The sequence below is a fragment of the Mastomys coucha genome, unplaced genomic scaffold, assembly GCF_008632895.1.
Source record: "Mastomys coucha isolate ucsf_1 unplaced genomic scaffold, UCSF_Mcou_1 pScaffold20, whole genome shotgun sequence".
NCBI classification, from domain to species: domain Eukaryota; kingdom Metazoa; phylum Chordata; class Mammalia; order Rodentia; family Muridae; genus Mastomys; species Mastomys coucha.
The window spans coordinates 9,745,351-9,762,701 of NW_022196903.1; the positions used below are offsets into that span (position 1 = coordinate 9,745,351).

Genomic DNA, 17,351 nt, shown 5'->3' on the forward strand with positions numbered 1-17,351 from the left:
ATCCTGTTTCAAATAATAAAGGTGTTTTAGAGAAGTGAAAACATGATGTATAGACTTAAGGACTCAGAAATACCTGAATCTTATTATTGGGTGGAAGTCCCTTGTGATAATATCTTCGAGAAAGAAACTAAAGTAGCTAGCGAAATGAATTTCTAGACTCAAACCCAGTGAAGAAGGCAAGGAATGAGGAGGCCCTGCTCTAAGCATCCACTCCTTAGCCACTCAGTCCTGTGGACTTTAAAGTATTCACCTGAGCTGGATCCTACCTCTATCTAGACAGAGATAGAGAATTCCAATCAACACAAAAATCTCTCTCAGTGTCTGCCCAAGCAGCAGTGGGCAGAGGAGCTGGTAGTTAGGTCCAGGCCTTTGAAAGAAGGAAGACGGTGACACAAAGCTAATGAATCTACCTAGACAAGTCCATGTTTTGTTATTCTGGGAAGAAGAAACATGAGAATCCACCCATGTCTCCCATGCTGTTTCTAGTTGTCTGGAATGTCTCTCTGTCTAGCTCCAGGATATGCAGTCTACATGGGACAAGCCTCCTTGTTTACTTTTGTGTTTGTTTTGTTGAGACAGAGTCTCTTGTAGCCCAGGCTCACTTTGACTTTGCTATGTAGCTGAAGATGACTTTTGAACTCCTCTTTCTATTTTCCATGTGTTCAGATTAAAATGCTCAGACTATGATGCCAAGCTGACAGAAATCCTTCCTCCAGGTGAAATATGTGAATAACATAAGAGCAAGGAGCACAGGGTTGGAGTTGTGAGAGGAAATCAAGAGAAGAACAGGCCACAGGCTCTCCACTGAGAAATAATCTGTATGCCTCAGTTTGCTTATGCAGTTTTCGCCTTTGTTTAATGACTATGAGCCTTGATAATATTGGAAGAACAGGCTAGACTTTTTCCACTATCTTTCCTTTCTGACACACTCAGATTAAACTCTCCTTTGAGGTCCATCCCCGAAACATGCTTTGCTCACTTCAAAATTTAAAGTCACAGAATTTGCATGCCAGCTGTTTGCCTTCTTGGAGATCCGAGATTGTTAGTGCCAAGCTATCTGCCAGCACACATTCTCCCTGGTTCTTGCTACATGGGCCCTTTGAAAACGATTGTTTGCCTACTAATTGACAGTGATCCTGGTAATAAATCTTACCTCATAGACTGGATTTCCTTTCTTCCAGAATCTTTAGGAAAAGAAAGTAGTTCCTGTATCTTTCAGTCAATAGTTTAACTCCTAGAAATCTATTCTTTTTTTAAATTGATTTAAGTATTATTGCATTATGATGAGAAAGATACATAATTTCACTTTATCTGAATTTGTTAACATTTAAAAACATATTTTATGTAAATAGAATTCCATCACATTCTTCTTCCCCTTTTGTACCCCAACTCCTCCCAGAGACCTCCCCTTCAATAACTGCAATATCTTTTGTTTGTTTTTTTATTTTGTCATATTCTTTAAAATTTATAAAGTATTGTAACAATAAAAATGAGTAATATAAAAGTTGTTTGATATAAAACAATCAATAACACTCTTATGTAGATGCTTGTCTGCAGCAATACTGAAAACACATAAATTTTTCTCAATATAAATTTTAAATAACTCTAAACATATTAGCTGTATATTTTAAAATAATACATCACTACTAGTTTTTTTAAATGAACATAAATAGATAAAGTCTTTTTATTTGTTAGTTTGTTTTGTCTTTAGTAGAGCTTAAAATCTTAGCTCTTACTGTGATACAAACCCAAAATAAAAACAATTTTTAGACTTTGGAGTTCATTGTAATAAGGCTGTACTTCAATGCCACTCATATCACCAAAGGATTTTACCTCCCTAGTAGCTAAGCTAAGAGTTGACAGTTCTGCTGTGCCAAGGAGTGAATTGTAGGCACGATTTTTGGATACAAATTTCCTGCTATGGTCAAAGCTATTTGAATGGAGTGATTGTCATCATTCTCAGCCCACAGAGAACAGGTTACATTCATTTAAGAAATAGTGTGTATTAATATGGTCTATCCATGATGTCATTCACCAACTAGGCCAGGTAACCCACATAATACCCAGTCAGGTACATTAAATATGTAAACCTAAGCCATATACTAAAATAAAGAGTCAGGGATCCTATAGATAACTGTAAGAATACATTCCACTAACAAGCACATAATTCACTTTATATTTAACATTTACTAACATTGTATTAGTGAAAAACATACTATGTTACAACAGAATATATGAATAATTCTGTTGTGCCAAGTTAGCCAACTTCTGGGTACTCTGTCATATGTCCTCTTTCTCTTTAATGTCAACTTAACACCAACATCCCAACAATCGTCCTGATGACCAGAAGACTGAGTTAGTTGACTCTTATGATGTGGTATGCTAATAATTTAATTTTTTTATAAATTTCATTTAAGGCTAAGTCTGCCATGGAAGCAAGTAGTGATCTTCAGATCTTCATTCTCCTTCCATTACTCAAAATCCAATCATTAACCCTTGTATGCAGCTATATAAGAGACCACTGTATATGGCCTCCCTCTCAGTCCCCATTCCTAGGAAAATAATCAGATGCTGGTGTGACAGCTGATTTTCTTCTTTCTGTGGAACTCTACAGAGAAACATGGAGTTGACCTGATCTAGCTGCTTGGGGGAAAGCACCATAGGTTTTACAAGTTAGAATCCATGGCTCCTGAGGCACAATGTGTGCCTTCCAGTTCCTGAGAGGCAAATGCACTCCCTCAGTGAGGTGTTCAGGCCACTTTGTGTTTCTTTAGTTCCCTTAGTAGTCAAGGAAGCATGGAAGCTTGACAGTATAATTAGTCTTAGACATTAATTTGTGTACCATGTATAGCATGCAAAATTGATTGTATCCTGGCAACTACAACTGCATTGATCCTGGCAATTGCCATTATATTTTGGTTTTGATAGAAATATAAAAAGTCTAATTGCTCTCAATAAAATTGTCACAGCATCAGTTGAGCTGTGCCCAATCTAACTGGACTGGTTTAATTCTTCACAGCCAATGAATTAAATTAAATTAAACCTTAGGGTTCCTGTCAAGTAACTTTGGCCTAGTAAATAAGCATGGGTGCTTACAGACCTCAAGTCTCTATTCTACCCATCTATATCCCTAAGCATCAACTCCAAGTACTGAGAAACACATCTAACTGACACCTCCAGTGGCCATACCTCACATGACCTCAGAAACATTACCTACCAGGCAAATCCCCCTCCATACTCTCCTAAGCACCAGAAAAAAAAAGAAAACAATAGAAAATAAGGAACACAATACTCACCCAATAAAAATAAGACTAGATATCAGCACCTAGAATTATAATCAATCCAAACCCAGATTCCTTTGTAAAACATAAAATCAAAACAATAACAAACATGACAATGTGTCCATTAAGTCCAGAAAGCCTACCACAGCATGCCCTGAGAGAGATAGGATAGCTAACGCACAAGACAAGGACTTCAAAATAACCTTTATGAATATCCAGAAATCCTTAAAGAGGGTATGAATTAATCCATTAAGAAATCTGTAAAACTACAAATAAAGAGTAGAATAAAATGAAGAAAATAGTTCAAGACTTTCAAGTACAAATTAAACAATAAAGAAACTCTAGCTGGTCCATCATCTGTACCCGTGAGCTGAGGCTGTCCCACTGCTGTCTGTGCATTGGTCCCACCAGAAAAGAGATTTTTTTCCCAGTAGTGCTTTCACTTCCAGGCTCAGAGAGACACTTTCTCTTCAATAAATGTCTGGAGCAGGGCCTGCCAGGAGAGCATAGAACACAGGAACAATGGAGCAGCTAGGACTGGATCCTCCCAGTCCACCATCTACACCCATGAGCTGAGGCTGATCCACAGTCCTCTGTGGACCATTCCCCCAGGAGAGAGCCTTTCTCTAAGAAGTGCTTTCACTCTGGGGCTCATAGGTGAGATAGCCACTTTCTCTCCAATAACTGTCTAGAGTCAGGCACTGAGGAACAAGTGGGGCACAGGAACACTGGAGCAGCTGGGACAGTATCCTTCTAGTTCTCATCAGCATCTTGAGCTGTTCCAGAGCCCTCTATAGACAAGTTCCACCAGGAGAGACCTGGTCTCCCAGGAGTGCTGACACAGGCTTACAGATCCACAGGTGGGACAAGTTCCAGCCAGAGACAGCAAGATCCTCTAACACCAGAGATAACCAGAAGCCTACTTGGCATAATCAGAACCCAGTTCTTCCATCACAGCAAGTCCTAGATACCCCAACACCCTGGAAAAGCAAGATGTGGATTTAAAATCACATCTCATGTTGCTGATAGAGGATTCTAAGAAGGACATAAATAACTCCCTTAAAGAAATACAGGAGAACCCAGGTAAACAGGTAGAAGCCCTTAAAGAGGAAACACAAAAATCCCTTAAGGGATTACAGGAAAACACAAACAGGTGAAGGAATTGAGCAAAACCATCCAGAATCTAAAAATGGAAGTAGAAACAATAAAGAAATCACAAAGGGAGACAACCCTGGATATAGAAAACCTAGGAAAGAGACCAGGAGACATAGATGCCAGCACCACCAACAGAGTACAAGAAATAGAAGAGAGAATCTCAGGTACAGAAGACACCATAGAAAATATTGACACAAAAATCAAAGAAAATGCAAAATAAAAAGATCCTAACCCAAACATCCATGGAATACAGGACACAATGAGAAGACCAAACCTAAGGATAACACATATAGAAGAGAGCAAAGATTCCCAACTTAAAGGCCAATAAATATCTTCAACAAAATTATAGAAAAAAACTTTCCTAACCTAAAGAAAAAAATGCCCATGAACATACAAGAAGCCTACAGAACGCCAAAATAGATTGGATTAGAAAAGAAATTCCTCTCATCACATAATAATCAAAATACTAAATGCACAAAACAAAGAAAGAATATTAAAAGCAGTAAGGGAAAAAGATCAAGTAACATATGAACACAGACCTACTAGAATTATACCATATTTCCCACCAGAGACTATGAGAGCCAGAAGATCCTGGGCAGATGTCATACAGACCCTAAGAGAACACAAATGTCAACAAGGCTACTATACCCACCAAATTCTCAATAACCATAGATGGAGAAACCAAGATATTTTATGATAAAAACAAATTTACATAATATTTCTCCACAAATCTAGCTCTTCAAAGGATAAAAAATGGGAAACTCCTACACAAAGAGAGAAACTACACACCAGAAAAATCAAGAAAATAATTTCCTTTTAACAAACCAAAAAGAAGATAATGATAAAAAACATAACTCCAGCTCTAACAACAAAAATAACAGGAAGCAACAGGCATTTTCCTTAATATTTCTTGATATCAAAGGACTCAATTCTGCAATAAAGGACATAGACAAACAGACTGGATACATAAATAAGACCCAACACTTTGCTGCATATAGGAAACCCAGTTCAGTGTCAAAGACAAATACTACCTCAGAGTAAAAGTTTGGAAAACAATTCTTCAACAAATGTTCCCAAGAAACAAGCTGGAGCAGCCATTCTAATATTAAATAAAATGGACTGTCAACCTAAAGTTATCAAATGATTAGGAAGGACACTTCATACTCATCAAAGGAAAAATCTACCAAGAAGAACTCTCCATTCAAAACATCTATGCCCCTAATGCAAGAGTACCCACATTCATAAAGGAAACTTTACTAAAGCTAAAAGCACACATTGCACCTCACACAATTATAGTGGGAGATTTCAACACCCTACTCTCAGCAATGGACAGATCATGGAAACAGAAACTAAACAGAGACACAGTGAAATTAACAGTAGTTATGAACCAAATGGATTTAACAGATATCTATAGAACATTTGATCTTAAAACAAAAGAATATACCTTTTTCTCAGCACTTCACAGTACTTTCTCCAAAATGGACCATATAATCGGTCACAAAACAGGCTTTTACAAATTCCAGAAGATTGAAATAATCCAATGCATCCTATCAGATCACATGGACAAAGGCTAGTCTTCAATAACAACATAAACAATAGAAAATCCACATAAATATGGAAGCTGAACAATATTTTACTCAATGATAACTTGGTCAAAGAAGAAAAAAAGAAAGAAATTAAAGACTTGTTAGAGTTTAATGAAAATGAAGTGACAACATACCCAAACTTATGGGACACAATGAAAGCAGTGCTAAGAGGAAAACTCCTAGCTCCAAGTGCCTCAAAAATGAAACCGGAGTCAGCACATCTGAAAGATCTAGAACAAAAAGAAGTAAATACACCCATGAGGAATAGACAGCTGGAAATAATAAATCTCAGGGCTGAAAGCAACCAACTAGAAACAAAAAGAAGTATACAAAGAAGCAACCAAACCAGGAGCTGGTTCTTTGAGAAAATCAACATTATAGATAAACCCTTAGTCAGACTAACCAGAGGGTACAGAGACAGTATTCTAATTAACAAAATCAGAAATGAAAAGAGAGAAATAGCAACAGAAATCAAGGAAATTTGAAAAAATCATCAGATCCTACTACAAAAGCCTATACTCAACAAAACTAGAAAATTTGGATGAAATGGACAATTTTCTGGACATATATATAGTACCAAAGTTAAATCACGATCAGATAAATGATCTAAACAGTCCCATATCTGTTAATGAAATAGAAACAGTCTCCCAACCAAAAAAAGATCCCAGGACCAGATGGGTTTACTGCAGAGTTTTACAGACCTTCAAAGAAGACCTAATACCAATACTCCTCAAACTATTCCATAAAATAGAAACAAAAGGTACTCTACCCAATTTGTTCTATGAAACCACAATTACTCTGATACCTAAACCACACAAAGACCTAACAAAGAAAGAAAATTTCAGACCAATTTCCCTTATAAATATCGATACAAAAATACTCAATAAAATTCTTGCAAATCGAATCCAAGAACACATCAAAATGATCATCCATCATGATCAAGTAGACTTCATCTCAGGTATGCAGGTATGGTTCAATATACAGAAATTCATTAAAGTAATCCACTATGTAAACTCAAAGAAAACCATATGGTCATATGACAAAATCCAACACCACTTCATGATAAAAGTCCTGAAAATATAAGGAATGCAAGGCCCATACCTAAACATAGTAAAAACAATATATACCAAACCAGTAGCCAACATCAAACTAAATGGAGAGAAACTTGAAGCAATCTCACTAAAATCAGGGGCTAGACAAGGCTGCCCACTATCTCCCTACCTATTCAATATTGTACTTGAAGTCCTAGCCAGAGCAATTATACAACAAAAAGAGATCAAAGGGATACAAATTGAAAAGGAAGAAGTCACATTATCACTATTGGCAGATGATATAATAGTGTATTTAAGCAACCCAAAAAATTCCACCAAAGAACTCCTAAACCTGATAAACAACTTCAGCAAAGTGGCTGGATATAAAATCAGCTCAAGCAAATCAGTGGCCTTTCTCTACTCAAAGGATAAACAGGCTAAGAAAGAAATTAGGGAAACAACACCCTTCACAATAGTCACAAAAAATATAAAATATCTTGGTGTGACTCTAACTAAGCAAGTGAAAGATCTGTATGACAAAAACTTCAATTCTCTGAAGAAAGAAATCAAAGAAGATCTCAGAAGATGGAAACCCCTCCCATGCTCGTGGATTGGCAGGATTAATATAGTAAAAATTTCCATCTTACCAAAAGCAATCTACAGATTCAATGCAATCCCCATCAAAATTCCAACTAAATTCTTCAGAATTAGAGCAATTTGCAAATTCATCTGAAATAACAAAAAACCTAGAGTACCAAAAACTATTCTCATCAATAAATGAACTCCTGGTACAATCACCATTCGTGACCTCAAGATGTACAACAGAGCAATTGTGATTAAAAACTGTATGGTATTGGTACAGTGACAGACAGGTAGATAAATGGAATAGGAATGAAGACCCAGAAATGAACCCACATACCTATGGTCCCTTGATCTTTGACAAAGGAACTAAAACCATCCAGTGGAAAAAAGACAGCATTTTCAACAAATGGTGCTGGCTCAACTGGCAGTTAACATGTAGAAGAATGCAAATTGATCCATTCTTATCTCTTTGTACATTGCTGAAGTCCAACTGGATCAATGATCTCCACATAAAACCAGATACACTGAAACTAATAGAAAAGAAAGTGGGGAAGAATCTCAAGCACATGGCACAGGAGAAATTTTCATGAACAGAACACCAATAGCTTATGCTCTAAGATCAAGACTTGACAAATGAGGTAACATAAAACTGAAACGCTTTTGTAAGGCAAAGGACACTGTCAATAGGACAAAATGGCAACCAACAGACTGGGGAAAGATCTTTACCAATCCTAAATCCGATACAGAGCTAATATCCAATATATACAAAGAACTCAAGAAGTTAGACTCCAGAGAACCAAGTAACCCTAGTAAAAATGGGGGACAGAGCTAAACAAAGAATACTCAACTGAAGAACACTGAATGGCTGAGAAGCACCTAAAGAAATGTTCAACATCCTTAGTCATCAAGGAAATACAAATCAAAACAACCCTGAGATTCCACCTCACACCAGTCAAAATGGCTGAGATCAAAAACTCAGGTGACAGCAGATGCTGGAGAGGTTGTGGAGAAAGAGGAACACTCATCCATTGCTGGTGGGATTGCAAGCTGGTACAACCACTCTGGAAATCAGTTTGGCGGTTCCTCCGGAAACTGGACATAGTACTACCAGAGGACCTAGCTATACCACTCCTGGGCATAGACCCAGAAGATTCTCCAACATGTAATAAGGACACATGCTCCACTATGTTCATAGTAGCCTTATTTATAATAGCCAGAAGCTGGAAACAACCCAGGTGTCCCTCAACAGAGGAATGGATACAGAAAATATGGTACATTTACATTTTTAATTTTTTTAAATTTATTTATTTACTCAGCTATTAAAAACAATGACTTCATGAAATTCACTGGCAAATGGATGGAACTTGAAAATATCATCCTGAGTGCATTAACCCAGTCACAAAAGTAACACACAGTATGCACTCACTGATAAGTGGATATTAACTCAGAAACTCAGAATACCCAAGATACAATTCACAGACCATATGAAGTTCAAGAAGAAGGAAAACCAAAGTGTGGTGCTTCAGTGCATTTTAGAATGGGGAACAAAATACTCACAAGAGGAAATATTGAGACCAATTGTGGAACAGAGACTGAAGGGCCATCAAGAGACTGCCACAACTTAGGATCCATCCCATGTACAGTTACTAAACCCACATGCTATCTCAGATGCCAGGAAGTGTTTGCAAATACAGAGTCAGATGGTCATAGCCAACCATTGGACTGAATGTGGGGTCTCTGATGGAGGAGTTGGAGAAGGGACTAAAGGAGCTGAGGGGGTTTGCAACCCCATGGGGGAGCAACAGTGTCAACTGGCCAGATCCCCCAGGAACTCCCTGGGACTGGACCACCAACCAAAGTGTTCACATGGAGGGACCCATGGCTCCTGCTGCATATGTGGCAGAGGATGGCCTTTTTGGACATCAGTGGGAGGAATGGCCCTTGGACTTACTAAATATGCTACTAGACTGTACCCTCCATAGTATCAAAGGAGAATAGTAAATACCGACCCAACTACAACCCTTCATTATACAATGGTGACTTGTGCCAGTATAATATGTTCGTGCAATAGGGCACAAAGATTGTGGGAGTAACTAACCAATATCTAATTTGAATTAAGGGCAACTCCAAGAGATGGAACTTAATGTAGTTGGGTGGTCAAGAACCTATATAGGCCAAGGACCTAGGAGAAAACCCATACTACTGTTCTCCTAAAAGAACATAGCAATAAAATGTCTCCTAACAATATTTTTGCTGTACTTGGATATCAATCACTTATTTAACTGTCATCACAAAAGCATTCTCCTGAAGCAAATAAAAACTTAGAACCAGACAAGATGCAGAGACTTGGCACACTTAGCCTTAAATGCGATTTCTCCATCCAATCTCTTTCCTCGGGACTAAAGGAATACTGCAGAATAGAAAATAGAAAAATTGTAAGAGCCAGAGAGGATGGAGGATACCAAGGAATCAAGGTCTTCTAGACACAACAGGGCTGGCACATAAAAACTCACAGAAGCTGGCAGCATGCACAGGACATGTATAGGCCCGATGGCATCGCAGATTTGAGAATAAAAGTGAACAAAAGCCCACATCCCTAACCCAGAAGCTATCTCCAATTTGATAACCTCTCACAAAGGAAAAATTAGTTTTCTCCAAGGTTATCACAGTGGGAAAACAAACCACTAAGGGTAGGCACCATGCTTAGCAATAGATGGCCAACACAAAACAAATTCAATGGCCTCCTTGGGTTGTCCTTGTCTCATAATGTTAAGTCAGAGCCTTTGTTATGTTTTGTCTTGTTTTGTTGTTGCTTCAGCCTTGTAAGTCCTTACATATTACAGCTTCTGGTTGGGGGTTTTGTGGGATTCCTGAGTATGTAAGCGCATGTGTCTCTCCATCTGTGTTTCTTGTGCTTTCTCATTGGCTGTTTACCTTGATTGCCTGTTTTCCATAATACAGGTTGTCTTCAATATATTTTATTTTGTCATTATTCCTTAGGTGCTTGTTTGTTTTCTAATGAGAGACAGAAAGGGCCTGGATCTAGACAGGAGGGGAAGTGACAAGGAAAGGGAGAGGGTAAAAGGAGAGAGAACTCTAATCAGAATATACTGTATGAAAAAAAAATCTAATTTTAATTAAGGAAAAAAAATCATCTAACATAATCTTCCACTGTAATCTTGCTTACAAATTTCTTTAGTAAATACAAATCTTTTGAGAACAAAGGAGAAACACTGTGTCTTTCATCCTGAAGTAATGATGTCACTAAAAACAGAGATGATGCTCCCACTAAGTACTACATACAACTACTCTAATCTGGGCACATAATAGTAAAAGGAAAACAGCAGAGAAATCTTCTATGTTTACCCACCATACCTTTTGTTAGTAAAGATATATACAGTGAAGGAGTCAGTGAATGAATGCATCTTAGGTGGCATTATAAGAAACGTGGAATGTAAAGTATCTAAGGCAGGTGATGTATAGGATTTCTGTGGGGGTTAAGGTTTCTGTTTCATGAAGGATGGCAGTGAGGTTGCACATTGAAGCTGACAGAAGAGCAGAGATGTGAAAGAAACAGAGAGTGATTCACGCGTAGATTAGAGGAGAGCTTCCCAGGCAAAGACAGCACTGAATACATGACATTTTAGCAGAAAAAGACTTTGCCTAATTGAGGAGCAGCAACGATCATCAGTGTTAGGAATGTGCTCAATATACCCTTGATAAATGAAGTAATTAATGTGTTCTCTTGGGCTGAGCTCTTGAGAAGCAAAATAAAATCATTTTAATTTCCCTCCTCTTCCTTATGTTAAAAATGCCAATAAAGGATGAAAGGATGGCAAATAAGAGAAGGAGGCAGGCGGGATGTAGACAACAGATAAGTAAGGACTGATTGCATGATTAGTTCTTTGCATTCTCACATTTGCATAAAAGCCTTAAGTCTGAGGTAGTCAGATGATATGCACAATAGCATTCAGATTTATTCAAAATTAGCGTATGCACCATTTTCCAAAGCCCAATCATATTGTTAGACTGTCGTGTTCACTGTTAAATGATTTGCTTCACTGGGTAAAATCTAAATTTTATTTAATTGGAGTTATATATTACTAATTGATCCTTTCTTCTCCTCACATTTATCATTTAAAACACACTAGTTACCATGGAAACAAAGTCACTGAGTGAGGACAAATCTTAGTGACATCCACAAGTGAAATATTAAATCAATTACTATAATGGCTATGCAATTTATTGTAGTTACTTAGAAAAGGTTTCAGTGATATAGTGTGAAATAAATATTATTCCCCCACCATAGCTGATGACGTCCATCAGCAGACCCTCATAAAACTTGTCCCATTTTAGACACATTTTGCCACAGAAATGGTCTTAGAAATTACAGTGACATTGCCCTGAAGGAAAAATGATACAGATCTCCAGCCCATACCCCACATACTGCCTTTTTTTTTCTATTCTAAGTCCTTGCTTCTTTCTAGCTACCTCTTTACATGAAGGTATCAATTTCTTAACCCGGTTATTCCTTTGTATCAGAAGAGTCTGTCTTGGTTCAAGAAAATCCAGCAGATAGACAGCTGCTCAAGCAGTGATGATTCAGGAAATGAAGCAATTCTTCATACAAAGCCATGATGTGTCACCTAGAGCGTCTCATGCTTAAAGTCTACCATTTATTTCTGTCTGTCGAGCATTATCTTCCCAAGAAAATCTCTCTTAAATCGATTATATAACTTGCAGAGTTTAAAACAAGGACACTATTCAGAATTTCTCAAGTTTTATTTTGTAAAGACATAAACCGCTCCATGAGGAAGCTGCTTTCAATGGTCACATATCAAGAAATGAGCAATAATACCTACCATTAAACTCAGTAATGAACAAACACCTACCATTAAACAATAAGTCTGGGGCTTCAAGATCCTGAGAGGGAGGTAGAGAGCCGAAGAAGAAATGGATGCAGGTAATAAGTTTTGGGTGTCAGTAAAGGATAAAAAAAAAGAAAAAAGAAAAAAAACCCAAGGCAGTAAAAGAGAAAACTAGGAAGCCCAATATGAAAATACTTTGTAAATGACTGAACATAGAATACCACGCATAGTGAGAAAAAAAGAAGCCACCAATAATACTTGGAAAAATCTGCACAAATTCTCCATTGTAACACTGAGTGCAAGAAGTCAAGCTTCAAGTGATATGTGCAATTTGAAGCCATTTCTCTTAAATAGAAGAATGATCAGAAATGAGTGTTCTGAGGTGCTCAAAATCTCCTATATTTTGATCTTGGTTGGGGGGCATGTATATATACATATATATATGTATATATACATATACACATATATATACATATATATAATTACATAAGATCTACATTTAAAATGTATGATCTTTTCTGCACTTCGTTTCAATTATCTAAACCCTTTTTTAAAAGACTGCTTTATTGAGATGATAAGCACAACAGACAACAGATTCTAGATACTGTCAGGATCTTCAAGGAATTATTTAGAATGAATCTCAACACTACGTATCTGGAACATTAGTTCTCTTCCTAGGATGGAAATGACAAGGGCATCCCCAGGGATCCACATCATGAATCCAGAAATGCTCTGAGTCATAGAGCAAATGATGCCCTATAGACACTGAAGACAGTCAGCTCAGGACTAATGTCTGTGACTGGCTAGAGTCATAAGGGGAGTCGGGATGTGAAGCAAAAATCATAGGTCTGATTCTTATGGACTTCCCATCCATTCCAAGAAACACTATACACTACATGACATGGATGTCTACCTCAAGTCCTATCTGCTGTGATGATGGTAACCTTAGTGAACAATGGAGAAAATAAAATATAACAAGAGCTATGCCTCAAATAAAATAAAACAGAAAGCATTTGGTTTGTAGTATTCATTGATTCTGTAAGAAGAAAGTTATGAAGACAGCCTGAGCTGACTTGTCTGTCGATTGCTAACTAATCTATTGTGATTCCTACTTCTATTAACCTTAAGCCTTCCCCAAATAAAAACTAGTTGAGTCAATTATCAATATTCCTGTTAAATAAAAGAAACATACTCCATCATCTCTGCTTTCCATTAAGGACATAGACATTTTTTCACATTCACTATGTAAGTTATTTCAAATTAATTTCTTCACCTGGTCAAGACCAAAGTAACAAGTGTAAATTAAAACATTTGCTTACCTCTTCATATTCTCTGTGACTATTGTTCAGAAATCTACCTCTAATCAGAAAATCTAGAGCTAGCTTAATTAACATAAAAGAACTGGGATATTTTAGAATACAGAAGTATCTTTGCTAGAATTCAATCTGAGGTAAAGAATAGAAAAGCAGCATAATTTGCATTCTTTCTTTCTAGGAAAAAAATCCAAAGTCAGATGGATGACTTGGTCAGTACACTGTTTGCTGTACAAACATAAGGACCTGCGTTCAGATCCCCACAGCCCTGTAAAAAGACAGGTGTGGTACACACCTGTAACTATTATGATGAATAGGAGTAGATCATTGAAATTAATTAAGCAGCCAACCTAAATATATCAGTGAGCTCCAAGTCCTGTATATGGCTCTATTTCAAACTAAATGAATGGTGAGAACGACACACAGTGTCAACTTCTGGCCTCTGGATGTGCATGCTCACACCTGTACATCCACTGTCACACACCATGGTGATTTGAACAGGAGTATCAGTAGTTCACTCCAGGTTTATATATTTGAATGTTTTGTCATTAGGTATAGCCTTGTTGGAGGAAGTATGTCACTGGGATGAGGTCAAAGAATGCTTTGTGGTTCAAGAAGCACAAGCCAGGTCCAGTGGTCTCTCTCTCTTCCTGCTGGTTGGGATCCATATGTAGAACTCTCTGCTCCTTCATCAAGATCATATCTGCCTGCATGCTACCATGCTTCCTGTCCTGCTGAAAATGAATCAAATCTCTATAACTATAAGCAAGTCCCATTTAAATGCTTTCTTTTATAAGAGTTACCATGCTCATGGTGTCTCTTCCCAGCCATAGAACACTGACTAAGATACACACAAACTTAAAATGTATATATTCACATATACACAGCAAGTAAGCAGAGCAACTGAACATATTGAAAAGCCTTTGATTAGCAAATTATGTGGTAAGGTTTATATTTAGTCTTTTATGTATTAATATCACTATTTACTGAATTGATCTTAGCAATATTATCTCTTTAAAATTCTGAAGACATGAACAGACTTTACATACATTTATCATTAATCTAAATCTAGTATTGTACCTTTCCCCTCCCTGTACTCAGATGTCTGGCCATTGCTTCATGTTTAAGTAGAAAAGCAACTCTTCTTGATGTGTCTGGGAGACCACAAATCTACTTTCCATATCTCTGAATTATAACATTATCTTTTGGCTCCATGCTAAATTAGGAGAATGTTCTCAATTATATTATTAACAATAAAGATTCTCTTTGCCAATGAAATATGTTTACTTAAAAAATACTCAAATATATCTAGGATTCATACTTCAAGAAAGCTATTTACTATCTTGGTAGGAATGTTGGTCCATTTCCTCCTCTTCCTCATCCTCTTCATCATCTTCCCCTTCCTTCCTTTTCTTGCTCTTTTCAGCCTTGACCACTCTCTTTTTCGCTGCATCAGATTTTCCTTTAGCTCTGTAGGCAGCAATATCCTTCTCGTACTTCTCCTCCAGCTTGGAAGTCTTCTTCTCATAGGGCTGCTTGTCATCAGCTGCAGTGTTGTTCCACATCTCTCCTAGTTTCTTTGCAACATCACCAATGGATAAGCCAGGATGCTATCCTTTGATTTTACTCACAGCTGTGAGTATGATGGAAAGAACTCCCGGGAGTCAGCTTAATTTTATTTTTCCTGGGAAAAGGTATATAAGGATTCTTAGGGTTATGTGTAGGAAGGGGTGATTGATCATACATAACACAGTACCTAATCATACAGGCAGGAAGGGCTGATTGGTCATAACACAACACCATATGTGTGGGAAGGGCTGACTGATCATACATAACACAGTACCTAATTATACAGGCAGGAAGGGCTGATTGGTCATAACACAACACCATATGTGTGGGAGGGGCTGACTGATCATACATAACACAGTACCTAATTATCATATGGGCAGGAAGAGAGACCAAGACTTATATGCTAAATCATGCAGCACATGCAGGGGTCAGGCATCTGTGTTTAGAGATAGTCTAAATCATGCAGCACATGCAGGGGTCAGGCATCTGTGTTTAGAGATAGTCTCCCATTAAGGTGGGCAAAAAAGAGGAAAGCTTGCTGAAAAAGGGAGTCTGGTGAGACTGCAACCTTAATAGCCAGGCCCTGCAACACCTAGGGTATTATCCTCTATCCTCTTGTGTATCTTAATGTAGTAACTATTACTTAAATTTCAGATGTAATTGACTTCAAAGCAGAAAAGTGATGTTCTGTAGTGAAAACTGAAAAGAAAAAAGAAATAAAACATATTTTACTAGCACTTCTCTAAACTACAAGGAAACAAACTCTAATATAAATATTACTCCTGTAACTGGCACAGTGGATTTTTAATGAATAGTTGTTAAGTACATTTGTAATTTCACTATGTAGCTTTTGTCTGAGTATCTCTGTTCTCAGGCTCTGTTTCTGCGTAGACCTCGCATACCCAATTACATGGAGATTTACAGAAGTGCAGATTCTTCTAATGATGTTCTCACTCTTGAAACAGATCTATGAGTTACTGCTCAATTCAGAAAAGTTCTAGCTATAATTACTACCATTAAAGATTGAACTGTTGCACTAACAAACAGTCCTAAAAATCAATACTGTATCAAATAAATAAATATATAAATAAATAAATGCCAGGCTTCCTTTTCTCTAATGCTACATTTCTATTGGTGACCTCTACTAACTAAAAGGTTCATGAGAAATGTCATGGACTGAATTATATCCTCTAAATTTCAGCTGTTGAGGTGGGAAATACTCATTATAGCCGTTCATAGTGCCTGGAAGCCTCCTCTCTTACTGTACCACAGCAGATGCCTTTACCAGCACCTGAGAACTAGTGGACAGCAAGACTTTTAATCACTACATGAAGTCTCTTGATATGAGCTTTGTCACTAGGTAGGGGACAAGCATGTTAAGAACAGTAATACTATCATGTTAAAGAGACATAGCACATTCAAGAACATGGAGATAAGCTGGGTTGAACTCAATGAGATAACTGCATACAACAGGAAGTTGCTCATAACCCTGGATGGAGGTAGACTTACTTGTCTTTGTACAGAAGTGGGGCAGGCAGGAGACTATGCTTTTGTGGGAGCTCAGTGACCAAAAATTCATCATGATCACCCATGGTAATGTGGCAAGCACCTGAACTTACAAGAAGGAGGTATGTCCAAGCTGCACCATCTCAGACTGATTCTCTGCCAGGTAGCCACCCCTTGGCACAGGACTATGGTACCCCCCCCCCCACACTGGAGTGTTGCATAAATACTTTGGTTGAAAGTTTTCTGGAGCCAAGCAGAAAAAGCCTGGATCTAGTTCCTATTGTATATGTGGTTTATTTATTAAAATTATATCCAAAGGGGCTCTGAGGTTAATAAAGTAGAACGAAAGGGAAAGACAAAAAAAATCAGTACTCGAAGGCCAAACTTGCAGTATGACTGTTTTTAAACAGTTTTTGTTGCTTTGGTGGGTTTTTCTTGTTTTATTTTGTCTTTTTTAACT

The 17,351-nt window shown here is 37.5% G+C and overlaps 1 pseudogene; it reads right to left on the bottom strand.

Moving 5' to 3' along the window:
• Positions 1–17,351, bottom strand: part of LOC116098003 — a 55,590-nt pseudogene that overhangs the window by 16,768 nt on the left and 21,471 nt on the right.